General features: G+C 48.2%; 1 protein-coding gene and 1 long non-coding RNA gene across 4 annotated transcripts in view; one reads left to right on the plus strand and one right to left on the minus strand.

Annotated features, from left to right (window-relative positions):
* The window catches only part of SLC7A1 (solute carrier family 7 member 1), a 67822-nt gene that overhangs the window by 16429 nt on the left and 26431 nt on the right, over window positions 1–24962 (plus strand). Inside the window, exon 2 of the mRNA XM_029936895.1 lies at window positions 10094–10166. The gene's annotated coding sequence lies outside the window, so the exon portion shown is untranslated. The remainder of the gene's footprint in view (window positions 1–10093; window positions 10167–24962) is intronic.
* LOC115289607 lies at window positions 21745–23490 on the minus strand. Of its 3 annotated transcripts, none has more exons than XR_003907712.1 (3): window positions 23428–23490; window positions 22294–22663; window positions 21745–22001 (listed from the first exon to the last, which is right to left on the minus strand). It is a non-coding gene; the product is annotated as an uncharacterized LOC115289607 (long non-coding RNA). The 3 variants fall into 3 exon arrangements; XR_003907710.1 differs by having other exon boundaries at window positions 22199–22663; XR_003907711.1 differs by lacking the exon at window positions 23428–23490 and adding an exon at window positions 23278–23421 and having other exon boundaries at window positions 22199–22663.

Genomic DNA, 24962 nt, shown 5'->3' on the forward strand with positions numbered 1-24962 from the left:
GGTACAGGTTCGACCAGGGCTTAGCAAACTGGTCTATCAAGGGCAGGTAGCAAATACGTTAGGCTTTTTGGGCCAGATGTAGTATTTGAATAATAATCTTCGTCTTCCTATTCTTCGTCCTCCTCCTCCTCAGAGAGAGAGAGAGAGAGAGAGAGAGAGAGAGAGAACAGACTTACCAGTGAAAACCACTTTTATTACCTTGTGATTGATACAGATGTGGGCCAAGTGCCACAGTTTGCCACGTCATGGATTTAGGGCTCTGTTTCCCTAAGTGCAGTGTGTGTGCATCCTCTATGCAGTTTTAGGCAGTGCACACACATTTTCATATTAGTAGTATGTTAAATGGTAGCGTATATGAGAGAAAATAGAGGCCTGATGTGTCTAGAGCTCACTAGACTGTGGCCATCAGGGCCCTGCAGGAAACAGATGGCACTTTCATTGGGTAATGGAGCTAAGTTTAATGTTTGAGTTCAGATCATTTTTGGTAGTATTCCATTTGGGAGTCATAGAAAGCTTTCTACAAAAACTACTTGATTTATAAAGCGGTGGATTCCTTTAATGAACAATATTGTAAATAACAATATGCATGCTACAAAGACCCAGCAAAAACTCACAAAGGAGGTGTGAGAAAAGACTGGGTTGGATGTAGTAGATCGTCTTGTGACTCTTTTCCAGCACTGGCATTCCTTGATGGTTTCTTACGTGGGGACCATTTTATGCAGATGATACATGGCAGGTATGTCTGGTGCCCCTCCTGCCTTGCCCCCCCTTCTCCAGGAGAGGATGGTTTCTTGGGTGGGAGCCCTTGGGAATCATAAATGACTCCCTGCACACTAGGCTTCCCTAACTGTGTTCCTACGTAGAGTTGCAGCGACACAGCCAGCTATTTAGCCCCAGGAGAACAAATTAAGTCTATCAAAGTACAGAAATTCAGAGGCCAAGGCTTGCAAGTGCTTGCTTAATTCTCTCTGGTAATCACTGGGCTGGCACAGGCAGGCTCCTCTTTCCTGAGCGTGGGCCGCCCTCCTGGCCACATGCAAGGCTCATCTGTCTTCATAGGCTTCCTCAGAGCTGCCGTAGGGTCAGGGACATGTCCATGGGAGGATGGGGGTGGGCTGACAGCTGCCTGCAGGGAGTTGTGTACCCAGGGCTTGTAAATGCCCAGGAGAGTAGCATGAACTCACCTGTCAGCTGTGCCTGGGCAGACAGAAGGCTGCCACCCAGCCTCACGAGCATTCCAAACATTCAGTGCAGAAAGTACCCCGAACTTTGTTTCCTGTACATTTTTCCTTCCAGCTCCCTAGGTTGGGTGTGTCTGTTCCCTGCGTCACTGGTGATTTATTTATCTGTCCCAGTAGAGCACCGTGATATCTTTGGAGATTCCTTGCTAGTGCTAAGAGATCTTATTAATTTTGTTACTTCCTGATGATCTTTTGCTTCTGATTACCTGTGAAAGCTTTCCCATTTTCTTGAGATCCTGGGCCACATGCGCACAGAGGCATTGCCTGTCCCCTGTATCTTGTTTGAGCTAGAAGCTTTCAGTATGTTATTTAAACCAACCCATGCTGCGCTCTTCCTCAGCTTTACTATTCTGTGCCCTGTCACAACAGAGCATCCGTGCCATATGTTAAACCTGGAGCCCATGTTTGCAGCGGCACAGAACAGAAGCCCCAGTGTTGGCAGGCAGGGTGTATTAAATAGGAGTCAATTTCATAGTGGTGAGGCTCCACGCGAAATGACTGTTACGTGTAATAAATGGCTTGTGCAAGGAGGTGGGGCTTCTCCAACGACTGCATCCATAGCTCTAATTATTGATTTCTGGGGGGAGGTGGGAGAAGTTTGACTTGAAGCCGAATGACAGTACATGAGGAACATGCTGGTGTGGCACGGAACATGTGGAGAAGTCCAGGAACCTGCCCAGGCGCCGTTCATAGAAAACCGTGCTGCAGTCTCTTGAGGATTGGGATCTTCTTAGCTTTTATTATTTTTTAACGGCTTTATGGAATATAATTGAATACCATAAAGTTAATCCATTTGAAGTATAAATTCCATGGTTTTGATTATGTCCACAGAGTTAAGCAGCCATTAGCACACTTACAGAACATCTTATTCACCCCGGAAAGCAAATTCATATGCAGTAACAGTGGCTCCCTGTTCCCTACCTAGTTCCCGCCCCTGGTCTCTACCACTGAGCACGGTGCCTTCAGGGTCCGTCCATGTGGTGGCTGGTGTCAGTGCGTCGCTCCTTCTCAGGGCTGAATAATATTCCGTTGTGCGGATAGTCTGCATTTTATTTCTTCATCATTTGATGGACATATTGGTTGCTTAAGCACTTGTTGGCTCTTCTCAGTCACGCTGCTGACACATTTATCTTGGTTATATATCCAGGAGGGGCTTGCCAGGTCATAGGGTAAGTATGTTCAGTTTTTTTTGAGGAGTTTTCTTAGTTTTTAAAAAATATGATGAATCTTTTCAAGTGTACATTTCAGTGGCATTAAGTACATTCACAATGTTGTGCAACCACCACCACATCCCTCCTTATAGGTTTTTACGAAACAGTCGACACCATCTCTTGGCCCCCAGAAGAGAGGTAACTTTAACTTTGATTTGGCAAAGGGGGTGGCAGGTTAATGAAAAGCCTAGTCGCTGTTACTTCCCTTTGAGAGCTAGAAGGGATGAAGGGTCCTTGGCCCAAAACCATAGGGTCTGTCTCTGCATGGATGCTACTGCTTTAAAAAATGTCGCTTAAGACCAGCAGTGGGGAGGATGCAGGTAACTTGAAGAGACTGCCCAAGAACGGGGAGCAGGGAGCTGGAGTGGGGACTACTGCTTGCATTCTCTGGGGGAGCCCACTGGGTGGTGTGGAGGGACACCATTTTCCCAGGCCTCGCTGGGGCACTCAGCGTGAGTACAAGAGGCTTGTTTTCCTAGTGGATCAGCAGGTCTGCCTGGGCGCTGACAGGTGGCCTCAGGGAATCCTGAATGTAAGGGCTCAGGCGTTATATTCACTGAATCTGAGGAGAGTGTACAGCCGTAGGGCCAAAATACACATGTGCGTGGGTTTCGGGGGGATGCGTCGTAGAACGAGAAGAGATCTTGGAGGAGGTTTGCAGAGGCCGAGGGCCAGCAGAGCCCTGACCTCCCTTCCGCCCATGCCCTGGCAGGCCTGCCCTCTTGCTCTCTGGAGCTTTACCTTGGCCACTGCCTCCCCTGACCACTCCGTCCTGGGTCTGTTGCTCTGAAATTCCCCCATATCTCCTTTCTCTGCCGCCCATTTGGAGAATACCCTGTAGTTTTTGTCTTGCATTCGTATGTTTCACCTCTTTTTTTTTTTTTTTTCCAATAATATGTCACTTGCTCACCGGCAAAGACTGTTTTATTAAACTCAGACAGAAACGTCAAATGACCAAATTCAGGGTAGGTGCCACAGCCACCCCCGCAGCTTGTTAATGAGACGATTCTTTTAAAATATTGACAAACCATGTAATTAAGAGCCGATTATTCACACATCAAACAATTGTTCACTTGAACTGAAGAATTTCTTAAAATAGCAGCTCCCCCTGGCTGCGTTTATCTATTTGTATAGCTCATTAGCTATTTGGCAGAGAAATTTCAAAATGTCAAGCTAGGAACCAGTGCATTTAAAGAAAGTGTGAAATGAAGAGAAATTTCTGAAATACGTCACTTATTCAGAGACAGTCTCTCCCAAGAATGTGTTTACTTTAAAAAGTGCATGATACATTTATGTGCATAATCTCAATTTATTATTGTTTTTAAACAATTCCATGAGCTTAACAGGAGTTTCCTCTTTGGAGATGTGAGGAAGCTAAGATTCAGCATAATTTGCTCCAGCTCATTTACCTGGTCGGTGTTTGAGCAGAGATTGAAACCAAAGTCTCCCTCCTTGGGAACCTCTGCCTTCTCGTTCCTTTGCATGTCCCTGTTATTTGCTAAGTGGGAGGATCCTCATGGTGTCTAATTAACGTTTTGCTGTAATGACATTATGGCCCATTGCCCTGGGGGACCTATTACAATCTCATGCAGAGTTTCAGTAGCATTAAACATCAGTGGAGCGTCCAAATGGATTTAGAGTTGGATGTGCCAAGGTTTGAACCAAGGCTCCGCTTTATAACTGCTTTACACAGCTGTGTGTAACAGCCGCATAAACTTCAGGCCTGGTTCGCGTTCTCGATGAGGTCGTACACATATAGTGCCTTCTGAGGGGGTGCCGGCACAGAAGTAGATGTTTAATATGAATGTTTGCCATTCTCACTGTTGTTACTGCTTATGAGAGGTGTGGCTGGCTTCAGACTTATTACTCTGACCCAGAGACAGAATTCAGAGGCTGGTTGGTGACAGCTGGGAAGGGGGAGAGGGAGGAGTGGCCTGGAGAGTCAATTCTCCGTGCCTGCCTTCAGGAGCCGTGTTCTTCCTCCCTCCCTCTGTCTCCCTGCTCTTTCCTGCCCTGATCAGTGTTTCTGTGACCGCCTGGGAGGATTTCTGCGTTAGATGTTGAGCTGGTCCCTTCCAACTCTTAGAACTCACGATTTCATGTTTCAAGTCTTGGGCATTAAAAAAATAGAGGTCCGCGGCTCCTGGAGGGCAGACCATTGCTGGGAGAAGGAGAAACGACCATCCTCAGAGGCGCTCTCTTGCTCTGCGGTCTCTCGGAACCGCAGAGTAGACAGACATGTCTTCCCACTCAGACGCTGAAACAGTGTGTTTTGCATAACGAGGACGTTTGAGTGAAGTGACCATGGGACCTCTCTGCTGTCCTGGTCATTGCTGCTCTGAGCTTCTGTGCCTCACCTGTGACATGGGGATGAGGCGTTTTCCCTGGGGGACCTTGTGAGCATGGTAGGGCTTAGCCTGTTGGTTCCTTCGCCTCACAGGGGCCCTACCTGACCATCCCAGCTCTTTGAGGTTTGGGCTTCACCTTCTAAGCAGAATCATGTGGAACATGGGGGGTCTCCGGCCTTCTACAGGATGCCAGTTCACCCTCAGGAATGAGAACTCAGATTAATAAGGGAAGCATGGCTTAGTCCACACCACATTTTTTAACCATTTACTTTTTCCCGTCGTCTCCTTGCCCCTTAGTTATTCTCAATCCTGGTTTGGGTACACTGGATGGTTCGCCAGGGATATGGTGACAGGGTTTTGCTCCCTTGTATTATGGACTTGTGTGCAGACATTGTAGCTCTTTTTATTTTAAACAGAATTATTAAACTAGTTCACTTAAAAAAAATCTATGGAACATTTTGCAGTCTCTGGTTCTGCACGGTGGACTTTCTCCACCTCCGTGCTGCCGATACTCTCTGTGGTGGAGGCTGTCCGTGCAGCAGTCCTGGCCTCTGAGCCCGGCCTCCGTCCCTCAGCTGTGGCCACCGGAAATGTGTCCAGGCACTGCCTGATGCCCCTGGGTGGGAGCAGAGGCAGCCCTGTTTAAGAACTGTGCCCCGTGACCCCTGGCTGTGCCCCGCCCACCTTCTCCTGCCCGCCTCCCCCCAACCTGGCATCGCCAGGAGATATGGGCCGATGGGGAAGAGCGGCCTGCACTGGCCTGTGGCAGCCCAGAGCAAAGGAGGAATTTGTGGCCTTTTCCTGGAGGATTTTGTGTCTCAGGAAGGCTGCATCATCAAATGGTGAGCCCCGTGCCTGGAGGATCAACAAAAATCTTAGGCCGAAATTTGAAAACTATTCATGCCAAAGAAAACAGTTCATTATGATTTGCTTTTTTAAACTGCAGATGCTCCCCTTTCAGGATTCTGACATCCCACATCCCTTGGGAGCTGCCTTGGCCGTTCCATAGGTTGCTGGGCCATCCCAAAGGAGCTCTGCTCTTGCCAGCATTCTCATTTGGAGTCCGTGGACTTAGCAGAAATCCCCTCATTGCCTTGAACTGTGCTCCCTGTAGCTTCATTCCCTACAATAGCCGTAACGTCTGACCTCGTGGGATGGAGCACATGCTGGTGTGGTTGGGGCTCATCTTCTGGTAGTTTCATAGAATTGCTTTAGGAGATCAGAAGCATTCTTCCTCCAGTTATTATTTCACCCATTCTTATTTTTTAAAGAGGTGTTTCCAGTTATAGAATTTAACTAAGAACAATTTAATAGGAGTTGTTTTACATATTTACAAATCTCTTTAATGCTCAGATTAATAGAAAGCAACTTGAGTCTTAGGTCTGATTATGCATCTGTTGGTTTTGATGTGTTGTTTTAGTTGAAATGTATGAAGAAAATATGGCCTCAGGTATTTGGGTCCAATAAAGGTCACTGCTACGTCTCTGGTTTCTTACTCTGTTTCTGGCACCCAAGACGTGTGGCATGAAGAATGGAATAAAATTGCATTCCCAGACAAAGCAGTTACTCAAGTTGCCAAAGAGCTTGGCATTATGTCTAATAAATGGAGAAACATTTTTAGTGGTTCATCAGTGTACTTAATGAAAAGATCGGATTCCCTTTGATGTATCAGTTACTCAGTGGAAGAATGTTTGCTGGTGTTTTCATGTTATTTTATGTACATATTTCCTGCCTGTGTGCCAGGTGCCCCCCAGTACTCAGAGCCACACCTTTACAGGGGATCTTATCAGGGGTGGTGTTGAAATGTTGCTTGCTGTGTTTATGGCAAGTAAAATTGAATCCTTAAGGTCTGAAGTGTTTGTAGCTTTCTTACTCGGTAAAAAGTGAGCTGTCAAATTTGTAGAAATAGAATGATCGGTTGAAACATTCTTGGATTAAAGAAAAGCAGTACTAATGAATTTGTTTGCTATGCATTCCAATCCCATTAATCCGGAGCGGTTCAGCCTGGATAAATGTATGGCATGCTTTTCTCCGGGACTTCTAAGCTGAGCATTAACTGCTTGTATACCGTGACAGGAAAATGGGAGCAGGGTGGGGATCCCTGTTAGGCTGCTTCATCATGCCCGAAGAAGCAAGAGAGGACCTTTTGTGATGGGATCCGGCTTGACGCTGTGAGTTCAGCTGGTCTGGCCGCCCGCGAGGCAGCTAGCTGTTCTCAAACTGTTTGGTCTTAGAACCGCCCCGTGCTCTCTCGGACCGTCACCTACTGGAAGGAGCTCTTGCCTTATGTGGGTTGTATGTGTCAACAGTTCTCATCTGACAAATTTGAATTTAGAACAGCTTCAAATATTTATGTACTAACCCATCTAAAATAACAATAAACCATTTTTTGTTAATGTGACATTTTTATGAAAAATAACTAGTTTCTAAATAAACAATTTAATAGGAGTTGTTTTACATATTTACAAATCTTTTTAATGCTCAGATTAATAGAAAGTAACTTGAGTCTTAGGTCTGATTATGCATCTCTTGGTTTTGATGTGTTGTTTTAGTTGAAATGTATGAAGAAAATATGGCCTCAGGTACTTGGAAAAGGAGTACTTTAGTAGCCTTCTTGGGTAATTATGAGTGTTTTTTTTTTGATACTGCACAACAACCTGAAAGGAGGCAGTTGGTTCCACAGTGGAATCTAAAACCATATGGACGGGTTTTCCGTACCTGAAAATGCGTGTTTTGTACTTTTTCAAAAAATTCCACTTTGTGCTTTCAATCAATTGTTTGTCCATGTTTCAGTAAATTGCTAGCTTCCTGAATTATGCAGATCTTCCAAACATTGACAGATTTCGTCATGTAATTGTCTTCTAAAAATCACATTTGTTAATGTCACCACTAGTGTCATCAGAACACTCTTTTAAGTTTTGGGAATCTTTCGAGTTTTTGGTGATGGACGCAAGTTTTCCAAAATTCTAATTTTTTGTTGTTGTTTGAAAGCTCAAATTTTATCGTTGGCATCAAACATTGTTAGTTATTTTCCTTCTAGATTCTGCTCCTTTTATTCCAGAGTTTTATTCCTGAGATACAGATCCGATCATGGCTCTTGGCTGTCTCTGTCTCCCCGGAAGAACAAAGCATAGTTTTCTTGGCTTGGCCACAAGGACTTGGATGACTTTGCCCCCATCTCCCAGCACTTTGACAGTTTCCAGCCTTGTTTCCAGCCCCTTTTTATTGTTTGTTTCTGTGTTTTTGTTTTCTCATTGGCTTAAAACAACACACATTTATTGTCTTCAGTTCTGGATGGAGGTCAGAAGTCTAAAATATGTCTCACCAGTCTTAAGTCAAGATGGTGGCAGGGATGTGTTCCTTTCCTCGGACTCTTGAGAGACTATCTAGTTCCTTGCCCTTCCCAGCCTGCCTGCCTTCCTTGGCTCCTGGTCCCCTGACATATTCAAAGCCACCAGTGGCTGATGGTGCATTTCTCACCTGGCATCCCTCCGACACTGACTCTCCCATTCCTTCCCCCTCCTTGTGGGGACCCTCGTGATTACATCAGGCTCTCCACAGGGAGATCTTCCCGTCAGCTGATTAGCATCTTTATTCCTCTTGCAACCTTACTTCGTCCTAGTCATGTAACTTAACATACTCACAAATTCCTGGAATTGGGATTTAGATGTTTTGGGCCAGCAACAAGGCGTGGGGGGTGGTATTATTCCAGCTGTCACATTCAAGCCTGTCTAGTTTCACAATTCAGTTCCTACTCCGTATATGTTGGCTAGACTTGTCCTCTAAGGCTTCGTTGCAAAAGCCTTTCCTCAAGACTCCAGGCGGAGTCAACCACTTTCTCTTCAATCAAGACAGTGACTCGCATATGAGCCACACCACCTTAGTGCCCTTGTCACCGTAAGCCATCTGTAGGTTGGTCTCCCCTGTGGGGCTGTGACCCTTTCAGTGCCGTTGTGGTACTTAGCATATGATAGAGAAAGAGCATAAATATGTTGTCAGTTTTAGGCATTTGATTATCGGCCGTGTTTTGGATGCTGTGGGCTGGATGTTGTTTCTTCGGTGTGATGATGGCGTGCGGTTCTGTAGGAGATGCCACTCCCGGGAGTTACCAATACACTTAGAGGTCACGTGTCGTGATAGCTGTTACAGCTCACTGTCACATGGTTCACGAGAAAAGTTTATATAAAAATAAAGCAAATTCAGCAAAATGTTAAATGTTAGTAAATGTAGACGAGCATGTAAATGTTCCTTTCATTTTTCTGTAGGTTCGGACATTTTCAAAATAGAAAGTGGAAAAGAACGGAGTACTAACATACAATGAACGTACAAAGGTGCAGGTCGGGATAGAGTAGGATCTCAGTGGTTGCAAATCTGGTTTGCTGCTGTTGAAGTTAGCAAACTCTGTTGATTTAGCATTTACATGTGCGGCTTTGGTGTAATGATAATCTGCTCTGGATTCACATTAGTGCAAATCGTATTAAGGAGACTTAATTACACTTCTCCAGCTCCTGGGTGAGTGCGTGAGTATGTGCAAAGTGCACCTGGTAGGATTGCGGAAGCAGAGGACCTTCTATCAGCGGGGGTGACTGTTGCTGCTTTCAGATGCTACTTTCACTCGATCCCATTCCTCCTGGGACAGCAGGCCACTCCACTAGGCTCATCGTGACAGCGCACATTCTACATTTAGAGCACCCTGGCCTATCCTCAAGTCATCAGGGCAGGTGTACACTTGTACCCATCTGTCAGCTTGTCCAGGAGAGTCTGCTGCAAAATGGTCATTCACAGGTGAAGTCTGATTATTTCCTGAGGGACTGAACTAAGACTTTCTGCCCCTGCTTGTTTCAGTTCTTGGTGCGATTGTCGAGGGGTCAGTGGTTGGGGGGTGGATTCTCTTCTCTCACGGCTACTAGTCAGGCACAGAGCTTTCACCCATCTACCTTTGTGCCCTAGATCTGTGGAGGGAGTCTGTCTGGGTGATGCTTTGATATGAGTCTTGTTTGAGATGCGATCTCACTAGTGGAGGTCACATGGTAGGATCTCTGATTTGCAGGCCATCTTATCCAGTTACCTGTCTTGCCCCCACCCAGTGGTGCTTCACTGCATGCCTGCTTGGTCCCTGTGATGGGACCCTCACCTGCCTGGCTTCTCCTGCCACCTATTTTTGATTGGTGTTATGGTGGGGGTGCTTCCTGATGCCGAGCTGAACAGAATCGTCCCTCTCTGTTACAGCCACAGGCATGGAGGTTCTGGGGCCCAGATGGATGGTGCCTAATGTCTCTTCTTTGCTTCCCAGGAGTTCCATCTCTGCTCCAGGACCCAGGGGATCCTTGGCTGACAAGGTGACAAGTCTTCACATCCCATTCCAGGTACGGTCTGCCAATCTGCATGCTGGCAGGGTCATGGCTTGGGCACTAGAATGTATTGTCTGTTTATACCTTCACTTGGTTGTTGACTTTATAAATTAACTGACGATACCCTGCTTCATCATCTTTTTTTTCCCTTTAATTTATTTTTGAAAGAGAGAGAGACAGAGTGAGCAGGGGAGGGTCAGAGAGAGAGAGGGAGACACAAAATCCGAAGCAGGCTCCAGGCTCCGAGCTAGCTGTCAGCACGGAGCCTGATGTGGGGCGCAAGCCCACGCACCGCGAGATCATGACCTGAGCGGCAGTCAGATGCTTAACCAACTGAGCCACCACCCAGGCGCCCCTGCTTCATCATCTTTTAAAGCTGATGACACTCTGCACTGTATGCTAACTAACTTGGATATAAATTAAAAAAATAAATTAAGTAAATTAAAAAACAAAACAAATGAACAAACAATAACAACAGCAAAAGCTTATAACACTCTCCCTTTTCAGAGTCCTTAGCAGTTCAGCCCTATCCACTCATCAGAAGACACGTGTGCCTCTTCACTTTTGTGGGCTAATTAAATTCCTACATTTCCTAGAGACAGACAGAACTCATACCCTGCACACGCAAGGCTTCCGAACAGAGGCCTGGCTGCGAGGGCAGCTCTGGAAAGCAGATCTGCTGAAGTCGGGCCTCACCCCTGGTGTGGATGCGGGGTGCTGTGTGATGTCCGGCACTTGGTGGTGCCCGCCCTGGGCTGCGGCCCCTGGCCTGTTGGTGCTGGTGTGCAATGCTGTGATGCCGATGCATTACGCTGCAGTTCTGCCTTTGACTCTTGGAGCCTTGGTGCTTCTCAAGGTCAAGGGCTGGCTCCAGTTTCCTTCTTGCTCTCAAGCTTTTCCTCCTGCTCCTATCCCTTTATTCCTCTGCTTTCCCCCCTTTACTTAGGGGATCTCCTGTAGCTTATTCTTAGGTTCAGGTGCTGTAGTGATCTGCTGTTGGTCAATGCATTTCAGGCTAGTGCTTGGAGCCCCAGAGTCCTGAGGGGGCCAAGGGCCAGGCAGGGTGGAGCGGGGGGGAGGGGCAGGGCAGCGAGGGCTGGCCCAGTGGGACTCAGTGGCTCCTGTCTCTCTGTGTAAGAGTGGCTCCACTTTTATTCAGTTCTCACATTTGGGTTTGACATAAGGGGTGGTTTGGGAAAGATGGGTTCTACTATTTACTTGAAAGCTATTATTTTTGATTAAAATAACAAGTTCACTGAGTGTGGGCACCTCATTGTTGTTATTTCATGCATTACCAGAAGGAGGTAGTTTCTTCAGGTGGGTGTGTTTATAAAAGAATCTCTCCTGACTTTTCTCTCTCCCTCTCACATTCCTACTGTTCTTTGGGCCATTCATATTTTTAATCCCAAGTATATATCTGTATTTAGAATGCATACCTAGGGGAGCCTGGGTGGCTCAGTCCGTTAAGCGCCTGACATCGGCTCAGGTCATGATCTCATGGTTCATGAGTTCAAGCCCTGCATCAGGCTCTGTGCTGACAGCCGTGAAGCCTGGAGCCCCAAGTTCTGTGTCTCCCTCTCTGTCTGCCCCTCCCCCACTCACACTCTGTCTGTCTCTATCAAAAATGAATAAACATTAAAAAGTTTTAAATGTTGAAACAAAAAGAATGCACACATAATCAGGATCCACAGCTCATGCCATCCTTCGTCAGAGGATGGGCGGGAAGGGGAGGTTGGCCAGCAGCCTTTGCCACAGGTAAGCATCTTTGAGCAGGTGACCTTGAAATAAGACGGACAGGGCAGGCTCCCCAAAGCTCCTATTGCATAGTTCACTCATAGGGAGGCTCGCGGCTGAAAGTACACTGTGTGTTTATGAGGCAGCTGCAGCTGGGTAAATGTCAGAAACAAAGGTGCAGAGTTACCGGGTGCACTTTCCCAGAAGACAGTAAAACTGGGCCCTTGCCGGCAGGGAGGTGGGGGGATATCCTGTGTAGGTGCCCAGAAGCCACTGTGAACCGTGCCTGGCCTGGCCTTTCCTTCTCTGCTCAGGGCTGGTTTAGTAAGAGTGCTTAGAGTGAGTTCATCCTGCATTCTTGCTCCTCTCCCTGCATCAGTCAGCTGGGCCTCTGTTATCTTAACCGACTGCTTTAGAAACTCTTCCTGTTACCTAATACCAGGGCCCTGCACGTGGTGCTGCGTGTTCACATTGGAATGAAGCGTCCGTATCAGATCTGCTTCTCGGGATCAGGATGCTGCGACAGATTGTGTGGGGAAGCCATCAATGGTTCTTAGGGCCGGCGGCACAAGTCCCGAACCGCAGCTAAATCCGGGAGGTCACAGCCTGCTGGAAACCACCCTGAGGCTGCCCCTTCTTCGTGAGGAGATACAGACCAGGTGCCAGGCGGTGACAGAGGTGGTGCCCCTCCTGGAGGCCTGTCGATCTCTGCCAGGCTTGTTTGTGTGCTTCAGTTTATCTATCTTTGTCTACGTACTGTCTTCCTGCCCAGAGGGCAGACCGCTTTGTTCCCCTCCCTGCTGTTTTCATCAGCACCTAGAAGGGCGGGAAGCCCATAGTAGGCTTAAGGTAAATATTTGTTGAATGGGTAGATCGATTGCTTTAGTCTTTCTTTCCAGACAGTGCGTACTCTGAGCACAGGGACGGTGCATTGCTTATCTTTGTAGCTCCTGTAACTCCCAGAAGAGTGACACAGGGCAAATATGCAGTTTCGTAAAAAATGGGAATAATAGTCATTTAGTGCATACCGTTCTTGCCCTAGGAAATTGCTTTCAAATCATTCATCCTTAACCAAGAAGAAAATAGTTTCAGGTCCAGAAAAGGTTAACTCCACCATTAAAACCGAGAAAGAGAAATGTCGGGCTCTGGTTTTTAGCTCCTTGAAGGTTTAAGAGAGAACGAATGCCAACTCACCATCTCATGACTGTTTGGACCACGGAGGAGTGCTCTGTCACTGCTTAACAGTCACCGCAAACGCAGAAGCCGTTGCGTTGTGCCCGTGGTCAGAAGTCAGGGCCTGGCCCGGCTCACGAGGCACAGTCCGTGTGTTGACTAGGGGTTGGTTCTCATCTGCAAGCGTAGAATGTGCTTCTGCGCTGCCTCAGGTTGTTGGGCAAGTCCATTTCCTCACGACTGTACGACCCAGGGCCCTGGCCTCTGGCTGGCTGTCCTGGAGGCCACCTTCACTGCCATATGGCTTTGGTTCATGGCCACTGGGTTAGTAAAGCTGACGAGACTGCTAGCAAGATGGAGCTGTCCGGAATGTAACATGGTCAGGGGGTAACGTCCAGCACCGTTGCCACGTTCTGCTGACTGGAAGCAAGTCCTAGCTCTTCCATGCACTTCAGGAAGCACCAGGGGTGGCACCTTAGAGGTGGCCCGCCACTGGATCCTTCACTTGCTCCTTGAGTGGTCCCGGCTGCTATCCGTTTTTGCAGGAAGCCGTCTTGCTCCTTTCTTTTTTTCCACAGTGATCCGTGCTTTTACGTCTGTTAAAGGGTCACTACTCTACAAGGTCCATTTACTCTTCCACCCGGTTTGGGTTTTCCCATGTCGTCACTATCCCTGTTGGGTGTGGGTGCCCAGAGTGCGTGGCTCTCCATCAGGAACACCAGTTTCAGTTGCTACTGTTTGTGAGGCATGTCAGAGTCCTGCTGCAGTTTTCTTGCGTTGTTTGTAAAGGAGAATGTGGTCCTGAATTGCAAGTGACTGTTTCATCCGTGAACTTTTAGAAGGCAAGACACCCTCACAGTAGGGTTTTCTGTGGCATTGGGGCATGTATAGAGCATTATTTGGGGACCTAAGTTTTAATGTCCTATTTTTAGCCTTTAAAAATTCCTTAAAAGCATCAGAAGTCTGTGCTATGTCTCCTCAGTCTGTGAAGTGTGGAGTCTAATTGTAAATCAGTGACCAGAGGTTGAGCTTCAGTCAACAGCAGTCTGGATAATTGAGTGCTGTTGCATTGATAGGTGCTGGGGTCGACTTCAGGTAGCATTCTGTAGGGACAGTGCAGCTATGGGAGTGCGCTGGGGTCTTCCACTGAAACACAGCCGGTGGCACTGCCTGTGACGGACGATGCATCTGTGGTCTCCCTGACATCCTCAAAGCCCCTGCACACCCAATGCTGCCATCTGGCTCTCTTGCGCAGTGGAAGTAACTACGTTTGTCCAACTTTCTGGGATGCTTCGTCCACCTCTGGCTTCGACCTGACCCCCTGGCAGTCCTCCCCTGGCTTCGACTGTTGGGCCCAGCGTTCTGGTTTACACAGACCCTTGCAGCAGTGGCCATTTGCTTCCAGTACCTCAGAGTCGTTTCAGGCCACGAGAAGCACGTTCTCTGCTGTGCTGTCGCTGCTGAGACTGTTCTGTTACCACACAGTGGGGTGTTTCCTCCAAGCATATGACATAAAAAAAACCCTCATGGTAGAAAAGTGTGATGGGCGGTTGTTTGGACCTAAGACAGGTGAGGTGGCGAACGACATGAGGAGGCGACAGTATTTCTTTCTTTCAACTTTTACCTGCTTTTCTTTGGGGATGAATGCCTGAAATTGTGGCTGCCCGTGAGGTATGGGTATAGGAAGCCATTTCCTGCTTAGGGATTATTTGTGCCTGACGTGCACCGCATAGATAATTCCCATGGTAACTATGGGCGTGCAGGGCATGTGTGTTTCAGGGCTCTTTGAGGGAAAACAGAGAGCAAATGGCACGGCAGGTAAATGTGAACGATTTATAGCATTTGCTTGCTCAAAAGTCCTTTATTAGTTGGATTAAAATATCATGCTCAAAAGCAAATATAATTGAATTTGCTCCCTAAAGAAAGAAGGCCGAGCCACGAGAGCAGTGAGCTGTCCAGGTGCTGTCTGTCCTTCACAACCAGACCGGATCAAGCCTCCCCAGAAAATATATTTCTGATGTCCTTCTTTTGCTTACAATGTTTATGTCTAAGTGTAAACCCCTCAGCTGGCCTTGCAAGCCTTGTAAGTGGACCGTCCTGCCTTGCCCTGTGCTCCCCTCCCCCCACCTCACCTGCGGGGTGTGTCTGGGGACCTGTGCCTTTCCGCCCCTGTGGGGCCACAGCCCGCTCAGTGGTGAGAGATGAGCTGCCGCGCCGCTCACGTGTCCGTCCTAGTGTGCAGCACACACGTGTGTCTGTCTTTCAGCGGCCACCAGCTCCCAAGTAGCCTACGCATCACTCCTTTTCTCTAGTAACTGCTCTTTGGGACTCATGTTGCCTTTTCTGATTTCTGCCTAATTCCCCATAAGTGATCCAGACCTAAGTCTGTATGGGAACGGGACTGGTAAGAGGTAAGACCAGATCTGCCTATTACAGATTCTTTGTTTTGAGTCATTTTTTATGTAAAAAATAGCTGAATACTGACAATTTCATATGGTTCAACCTAATCCTACATAAAAGCCTATTTAATATGTGGCCATGGCTAACAGCAATGAGGGGCTATCCTGGCCCTGGAGGTAGGGGTTGATTGATACAGGCTGTAGAAGAATTTCCTCTTTGTTTTCTAGGTCAGCCCTGGATGAATTCCTTTCTTTTCACATTCACTTCTGGAAATTTCCAAATGTGCACAAATGTAGAGAGAAAGCATAATGAAACCCCATGTACTCAACTATCCATATCTCCCAGGTGGACTCTTGACATGGGGTCAACTTGTCTTTGGACCCTTATGCCTTCCTTTTTCTTTCCACTTATTTGTTGGTTTTATTAGAATATTTCCTTCCCCTTAACTCAGAAGCAGTACCACACTTATAGAGAAAATTGTCAAAATGCACAGTCCAAAAAATGCCCCAGGTCCCCTGTTCAGAAACACCTATTTCAATTTCCCTTCTAGACCATTCTTTGTAAAAACTCACATTCGGTATGTTGTTATTTCTCAAGGCTGCTATACATGCCTTTTTTTTTTTGATACTTTCTTCCCACTTTTATCAGGATGTAATATCTCCAGCATAAGCTTAATCCATCTTCCTGGGCCAGTTCTTTCCTTTATGTACTTTTCTAAGCCTTGCTGTCTGTATGCTTTCCGGAATGCTCCCTGAAGCCCTGGTTGAGCCCTGCAACCCACATAACCCACTTTTCCTCAGTCTCAGATAAAGCTTCTTATTGACTCAAAGCTGGTGGGTGTTGGCCAGTGGGTAGACTCCTTTGATTCACTCCACCACGTGAAAAGTGACATAATTTTTGCAGAGGCATTCATGAAGAGGTTGTCACTGAACTCTTGTGAATCTTTTATCTGTAGGACCAGGTGACACATTGTCGACAGCAGGGGCAACAGGCTTGGTCAGAGTTGAATCTGTTTGGCCCACAGCGTAGAGTAGGGCTTCTGGAATCTGATGACCTAGGCCAAACCCTGGCTCGCCACCTGTAGGTTAGGTGGCTGTGGGCGATCTGCCTGAACTCCACTCTTGCTCTCACGAGAGGAGGAGCACTTGCTGTTGATGGTCTCTGGTCCTCTGCCTTGCTGTGGTTTCAGAGGCCAGTTTTCCTTGTGCTTTTTGAAACAGAGGACGTTTCTGGAAGGAGCCACGGAAAACTCTGTCTTTCGGGATACCTTAGAGGCCTAGAGAAATAAAGAGGCAATGTTGTGGTCATAAGTCTGAATTCTGATCTTAGGGGAACTTTCTTTAAGACTTCTTTTCTGTTTGAGAGCCAAATGTACAACGGTTTTGAAGTGCTTGCTCATATAAGGCTGATTTTATGAAATCTCTCACTCCTTAGGACAAGGCTCCTGTTTAGTTCTGGTTAACCAACATGTGCTAGACAGGCAGTGGGTCTCCCACGGACCTGCCCACAGGGTTTGTAGGTTACCTGCCTTCAGATTGCAGATTCTGCACACTTTTGTTACATACTACAGAGGTGAGTATAATTTAAGGCACATGGCAAAGGAGCCCTGAGCTTCCAAGAGAATACATGTTTTTGTTGTAACGCATTTCTATACATAGGGCCTCTCTTCTGTTAAAGCACAGCCATCCCTTGTGACAGCAACACTGTCCAGAGACCCAAATACCGTCCAGTCACATCCTGCTGACTCACAGAGGAGCATTTCGAGATCGTATCTGGGTTTTGTGCAAATGTACCTAAAATTCTTCCACTGGCTTCTTACTTTTTATGTCATTCTTCAAGTTGAGTGAACAGCGTTGAAAATATTTGAGTCTAGCGAAGAAGACCGCAGTATCTGTGCACAGCCTCAGTTCAAGACAGCGGTAGTGACGGGAGCCCTTCATGGATGGGGATTGTCTGCTTCCACTTCGGGGGAGCAGAGATAGCTGACAAACAGATTGCAAACGGAGATTTTGAAGAAAGAGATTAGAATGAGGAATCAGTGCCTGCTAGCATGGCAAAAATAGCAGCTCTTTGCATTTGAAGAATAGTGAATTTGGCTTTTCAGTGTGTTCCCTCATGCATCATCTCATTTGACCGTCGTAAGCATCCTGCAGCAGTGCTGTCTCATCATTAGACGTGGAGACAGAGACCCCGAATACTGATAGAAAGATACGAATTTGGACCTCAGAAAACCCTGGGCAGAGCTGACACAGGTGCTCAAGCTGTCCCACAGGGAGCCGGAGAGTGGTCCTCAGCTGGGCCAAGAAAGGAGGTGGGGGACAGAATAGGCCCCATGGCAGTGAGGAAAACGGGAACTGTGTCAAATCTTAGTAGGCAAGACTCTGCTGCTTAGGCTGGATGTAACCCAACTGGCAACTTTTTTACATTTCTCTTCATTTAGAGAAACAGAAACGTGCACTTTGGGAACTCGAACCATTCACCTAACAAAATCTTCTTTGACAGAGAGACCCTCCTAAGTTATTGATGGTTATGGTAGTGATTACCTACAAGGAGGGTCGGTTTCCTGCTAGCTTCTTACATTTAAGTCAGCTGAGGCTCTCTGAGTGTCCGCTGTGGATGCTCTGCATGTCCCGGCACAGCAAATACCGCCTGGTGCCTCCCGCGCTGGGGCACCGCGGGGGGGGGTTAGGATGCGGCTCTTCTCCCGGTGGGACACACGGAGGCCCTCATCTCTGCCAGTCAGCTGTGCTATCTGTCCCCACCTCTCTACCTCCCCACACCCTCTGTGCCCCTCCCCTAGACCTGGAGGTCCCACTTCAGGGGACAGGGCAGGGCTCTGGAGCAGAAAGACTTGGGTTTGAGCCCTAACTCCATCTTTCACTGACTTTGTGCCCTTGGGGAGGTTACCTCGGAGAGTGTCACAGAAGTGACTTGATCTGTGGTAGGCCAGGCGTCATTTATTTTAAAAACCTTCCCACATGACCCTCTTGTACAGCCAGGTTGAGAATTCCTGAGCTCTGGTAATGCTGGGTTCCCTTCCTTCTGGAATGCAGAGTATTGCTGCCTAGATAAAGTGGTGTGGAGGGTAGATGAATTAGCTTATGGAAGGGAACTTTTCATTTGGCTAATGCCCCAAAATGTTAGTTGTTATTATTACTGTTGTTTTCTGCTTAAAAAAGTAACACATCTCATTACAGATAGTATGGCAAATGCGGAAAAGAAGAAAACCCATAATCTGAAAGATAATCTCAGTATTTTGGTACTTTTCACATACCCCTCTCCCCATATTGGGACAATGTATATAATGTATATAATGATGTCCTTGTTTGCTTAATGTATTCCCAGGACATTAAAGCCATCGAAAACTTATTACTGCATGCACAGCATTTCAGCCACAGATTTGCACTCGACAGATCTTGTTTTAGTTCTTTGATCAACAGCACTGTCAGTTCTCAGCCCCGAGGGTTATTTCCTTGGTCCTCTCTCAGGTGCGAGGCATGGTGACCCTTCATGGCCACCGTGGAGCCAGGTCCCCTGTTCCTTCATGCTCCTTGGCTGGCTGAGAGGCCACTGCTGTGCTCACGGTCAGTCTCTCCATCCCCGTTTGCCTTGCTCTTTGCCATTTCTGCATTGGAAGTCCCTTGAGTAGTGACATGACCCCGTAATCCCCGGCTGCCTCCCCTCTGTGCCTGAAAGCTGTCCTGCCCAGCCCCGAATGCACCTGAGCTGGGTCCTCATGGCCTTCTCCTCCTGGGCCTGTCCCTCTGTTGCCAGGAAGTCAGCACTGAGGCAGAACCCTGCCTTCTTGCCCGCCCCCCTCTCTGTCCAGCAGTTCTGCTCTGCAGACTTAGGGCTTATGGCCATGTGCTGCCTGTATACATTGCTATTGATGAGCTTTCTGGCAGCTTTCTGCACTTAGCCCTGTTGAATCAGTTAGAAGGAGGTAGGCTGTGGGCCGCAGGGCTCCTGGGGCTTTTTCTGATATGGCCAGGGTGTTAAAGTCACCAAGGTCTGGAGAACTGTGGGCACTGTGAGCCACAGCAATCACATTGGATCTTGTGCCCGCCCGTGCCGGTGAGAAGCCACATTGGCTGTGGGTTGTGATAGAAAAGCATAAACCATTTTTATGACTGAGGCTTCTGATGGAAGCAAGCACACTTGTAGGTGGCCCTGTGGACTTTAGGCCTCCTCCTTTGCTTGATGAGACTACACCTCTGTTCCCCCTGAAAGCACAGGTATCCCTCAGTTTTCGGAGGTTTGCATCCAGCATTTGTTTTACAGTGAGCTTTTCTAGAGGCTGCTTAGATCCAGAGTGCCCAGAGCCATGCGCGTTCCCCAGGAATCATGCCCTGCATCAAGCCACCAGAGCTTTGACCTGTGTCTGTGAGCATCTCTGCTTTATCTCAGTCTACTTTGTGCATCTGTTAGCAAGGTGTGTCCTAAGGTGTCGGAAGAGCCTAACAGAGGTGAATGGGAATGCTCAAAAAATTTTCCATAAAGATGAATGGTCATTGTTTCTTTGCTTTAAACTGTTTCACTTATGAAGGATTCCATAGGAACGGATAGCAGGGGCGAAACCTGAAGTGGCCTTTGAGATAGACCGTTCTACCTCCTTTGGAGTCCTGTCACCCTGTGGGCCTGGGTCCCAGAGCCATCACGCGTGCTCACATCTTCCCTCCCCAGCACTCTGCTTCTGGGGTAGGACTGTGGCTTTCTGCACATCTGCAAACCCTGGCCGGGTTGAGCACAAGCATCAAAATAGTGAGATCAGTGAGCTTTGGGGGAGTTTAGTTAGGTGCCCACAATGTCCCTTGCTGCCTGGGGTCAGATAAATGGGGGCTTTAGAAGAATCCAGGTTCTGAAGTCTCCTTTCCCCGCAGGCTGATGGGCCCCTGCTGCCTGGGGAGGACCCGTGGGTGTGAGCCGGCTCCCGCAGCAAAGCCTGACCGTCGCTGGCATGCTGCCTCACCCTTGACCCTGCACCCGGCCCTGTACTTCTGGATCAATTCTGTCCTCTCCCCACCTTTCGTGGTGCCATGCCCACTTCAGGTCTCCATCTTTAGTAGTCTGCTGGTCCTGTCTACACTCTGATTTTGTGGGTGGGGTTTTTTTTTTTTTTTTTTTTAACTTCTTGCTCGTGGGTCTACTCACTTCTGGGGGATGTGGATCTGACCCTGAGAGCAAGAGCACTGCCTCCAACGCTGGTTGTTTTCCTCCCCGTGAGTCTCCTGTTTCACCATAGCCCATGTCCCTAGAACTCTCTTTTCTTGACTTCTGCTGCCTGGTCGCAGGTCACGGCTGTGAGCAGCCCACTCCCTTCCATGTTGGACTCGCAGGCGCGCTGTGGCCCTCAAGGTGCCTTGGGGGCAGCCCCCTCACCCCGTGTGGTGGACCAGCTGCTCATGCTGTAGGGAAGCTAAAGCCACTTCACCGGCTCTGTGTGCCCTCCCGTTAGTGGTGTCCCGTGAGGCCAGCACCTGGCAAAGCCCCGCTTTCTCTAGCCAGCTGCAGACGCAGGCCCCAGCGTACCTGCTGCCGGCGTGATCGCTTTCACTCTCGGTGGCTGGCCCTGGCGCCTGGGCCATTCTGAAGACCACTTGAAGGAGAAGTGAAAGCATGAACTTAGTAAAGATCTCAGTGTTAAGATTTTCTTCAAAGGATGGCATTTATGAACTTAGTATAAAGGCCTCCATCTTCTCCCTTCTCTCCCTCAAGCCTTAATTAAATTTGAGACTGAAAAAAGTCATACATGCACATCTGCCCACCTTTCCAGACCTCTTCAAAACAGTCTTCATATCCACAATCCTGACCCATTGGATCATTTTGCTCCTGTTGCTCCATAGGGATTACTAGAATGAAACTCGGAGTGAGAATTTCTGTGGGAAAGGGACACATTTTCTTTACTTTTTATAAGGGGATGCAGGGGGTGAGACAGATTGGAGACTCTCGCTGTGGCAAGATTTCTGTCAAAACCTCAAGTAAAAGTGTAGGTGTTGACAACATACAGATTCCTCCGCACAAGAAAGGATAGCCTAAGTTTCAGGTAATGTGTTTCAAGCACTGCCGCCGCTTTCTGCGCAGGCCCCCACAGCAAGAAGGCCGCCAGCCGGCCACTGCGGGGACGCGCATGGGCAGATTCATTCTGCGCAGGTGAGTGTTATTTAAGCTCACTGTTGGTTGGATGACGGGCTTTAGGGTCTCAGCACGAGCATAAGTGGTGGCATAATGTGTACAGAATCCTGTCGGATGACGCCACTTGGAGAATGTAGTTTTATGCTACTTCTAAGGAGAAAGGATATTTATTAAAAAGTAAACCCAGGACGCGCCAGGTATCTCGTTTTCAGCATCCTAGAAAGTAGAAACCAACCAACTGGGGACTCTCGTCTCCCTGAGCTGTCAGCTCTGGGCCCCCGGCAGCATTTGACTGCATTTCTTCCCCTGAGCTTTTTATTACCCTTTCCCCGGATAGCCAAGCGGTGAGTACTTCCAGGGTGACCAAGGTCCGAGAGAACATGGCACGTCACTGTCCTTCAGTAATAAAACCTGAGAAAGAGGAAAAGCAAAGCAAAGTGACCAAGGTAAAAGTAGTGGGAGGTTGACGTCCTGTCAGGGTCCATGCTGTGCTCCCCATGCAGTGCTTCACAGAGCACTTTCCCCGGGACTGCTGGGGGTGAGGGAAGGCTGAGGACTGTCCCCAGAGCAAAGAGCCACCTCGCGCCTGTTTAAAAGAAATGAACTACCTCTGTCTGGTCACGTTTTGTACTCTCAACAGAGTTCTCTTTTCACATTGTGTTTGAAAACCCGTGCCTGTGTCTAGATTTCTGTGTACAGTAACCTGTCTCCTTCATTCTGAAGACGGGGCTGAGCCTCCAGCGTCAGGAAGCGAGTCCTTGGAGTGGGTGTTTAGCTGGGGACGTGCCCACCGGGTGCCGGCGGCTCACAGGCACACGTGGCCCCGCACAGCTCTGCATGTCCTGGTGGCTCACTCTGGCCTGAGGTGATCCCTGGGCTCTCGTTCGCCTTCTGTCCCGAGGAGGTGCAGAAGCGTGTCCCCAGCTTGCGTCCGGGCCCCAGCAGCTTTTCCTGTGCGCCAGACAACAGCAAACTCTGGGGACAGGAGTGTGAATCGTGGAGACAGAATGTGTCTGTGCCTTCGGAGGAAGGCAGGCTCATCCCAGCCGTCTGGGCCCATGGCCTACTTTACTCTGTGAGGCCGAGGAAAGAAGATGCCATTCATTACATCGTCTTTGCCTTGCACTAGCTTTTACTGTTCAAGGGAGAGAATCCACTTATTATTAACCCGACTACATCTGGGTGGGGGTGGGGAGCAGAAAGGCGCTCTCTAAATGTCAGCTGCATTTACCAAGCGGCCTGAAGGCCGTGCAGGTACATACCAGGGCAGGAGCTTCCCCTCCTGCTGCCCTGGGAGACCCCTGTCCCCCTCAGAGGCTCCCTGCCCTGCCAAAAGCCATATGGGGAAGCTATTTTGCAGGCATTCTGCATACCCCCTAGCACAGCCTTTGCTGCTGGTGCTTGTGCTGAAATGGTGCATATTTAGCTCATCATCCAAGCGGTTTCCTAAAAGCTTTGTTGTGATTTACAATCGGAGTTGAGTAAATCCAGCTAAGTCGTGGAAGGAGGCAAACACAAGGTGGTCCAGGAGGAATTATACCCTGGTCCCGCTCAGCAGAGCTGGGGCTTTCTCAAGGACCCGAGGCCCTGGCAGGTCCCTCAGGGCCTCACCTTTGATAGCCCAGGAAACCTGTGTCGCCCACATCCTCCCCACCTCACTGCTCAAGCGATGTCATTTCCTTCCCACCTGGAATGCCGAAGCCCTAGCTGAGCATCGAGGCCACGCCATGTGCCTGCCCAGCTCCATGACCTCACTTGACCCTTGGCTCTCTGAGTCATTTCTCTTCATCTTTATAACAAGGGGCTCAGAACACATGCCCCTTATTCATCCTCCTACCTGAAAACTTCTGAGTCTTGAGATCAACATTTTCCCCCCCTTGGCTGGGAAAATGAAGTACAGAGAGCCCCGCCCCTTTCCTGTGTGACCACACAGAGGGTCCTGACTGGGGCCACAGGGCGTTGGAGGAGCAGGTCAAGTGTTCTAGGTGGTTAGGTATGGACTTTGCTAGATCTGCATTTTCCGTTTAGGTTATTTTTCCAGTGACTTAATTGTAGCAAGGTTAGGTCAATAAACGCCAATTGATAATAAAGATGAAAAAGCAGTGATTTTTTTTTTGTGTCTTGGTAGCTAAAAGTCATGATGATAGCTTCTCTCTGCATATGGCCTTTTTTTTTTTAAATAAATTCTTCAGTTTAGAACGGTTTTAGATTTGTAGAAAAATTGTGAAGATCGTACAGAGCGTTCTCATTTACTCCACACCTCTGTTTGTTCCCTCGATCGTTAGCACCTTACATTGGTGTGGATGATTGGTTACAACCAATGACCCGATATTGGTACAACGGATGCCTGTACTTTATTTAGGTTTCATTAGTTTTCCCCTTATCCTTTTTCTACCTCGGGATCCCATCCAGAATCCCACGTTACAGTTAGCTGCCATGTGTCCCTTTGGCTCCTCTTGGCTGTGACAGTTTCTTGACCTTCCCTTGTTCTTGAGGACCTGACAGTTACGAGGAGCACAGGTCCGGTGTTTGTAGAATGTTCGCTGTCTGTCATTTGTCTGATATTATTCTCATGATCAGACTGGGATAATGGGTTTGAGGAGGAAGATCACAGAGGTCAAATGCCCTTTTCCTCACATCACCTAATCCAGTGTTAATCCTTGTTGACCATGGCCCCCTGGCTGAGGTAGTGTTGGTTTGGTTTCTCCACCCTTTTCTGCCTTTTCCAGGCTGTCCTTTGTGGAAGGAGGTCATGTGGGCAGTCCCCTTAAGGCTGGGGAGGTACGTTCCACATCTTTGAGGGTGGGCGCTGGTATCCTGGCCAAGGGCTCACTGGCCCTCCTCGCCCCCGTGGAATGAGCTGCCAGGCAAGATTGGCCTGTGTGTTACAGGAGAGGGATTGGAGTGCTGGCCTGGGATGTGGTCCCTGCTGCGCTCTCCTGCCGGGGCCCCGCCCTGGGCTTGCCCCAGGTGAGGCAGGTTGGGTGACGTAAGCCATTGGTGAACATGCACCCTCTCTTGATTTGTGCTCAGAAGCGTACCACGTAGCACATTCAGCTACTATTTTGGCCCAGAAGAAAAGGGCTTCTTGGAGTGAAAACAGTTACAAAAAACCCTAACTTGTAATAATTCAACATTTTTTCTGCTCTGTACCTAATTCTGTGTTAACTTAAAAGCAGAAGCAGCTTGGTTCTTGCCCTCAGGAGATTCCCAAAAAGGTCTGGAAAGGCATCGTCATTGCTATTCAAGGCCCTCTGGGTTTTAATAATTAAATATGGTTTGGTTTGCCTTCCACAGCATGATACTTGGAATAACATCTTGTTTTTCATGGGACATTGTATGATTATTGAGGGTGAGAACAATGCCATTCAT

This window comes from Suricata suricatta, chromosome 4, assembly GCF_006229205.1.
Source record: "Suricata suricatta isolate VVHF042 chromosome 4, meerkat_22Aug2017_6uvM2_HiC, whole genome shotgun sequence".
NCBI classification, from domain to species: Eukaryota; Metazoa; Chordata; class Mammalia; order Carnivora; family Herpestidae; genus Suricata; species Suricata suricatta.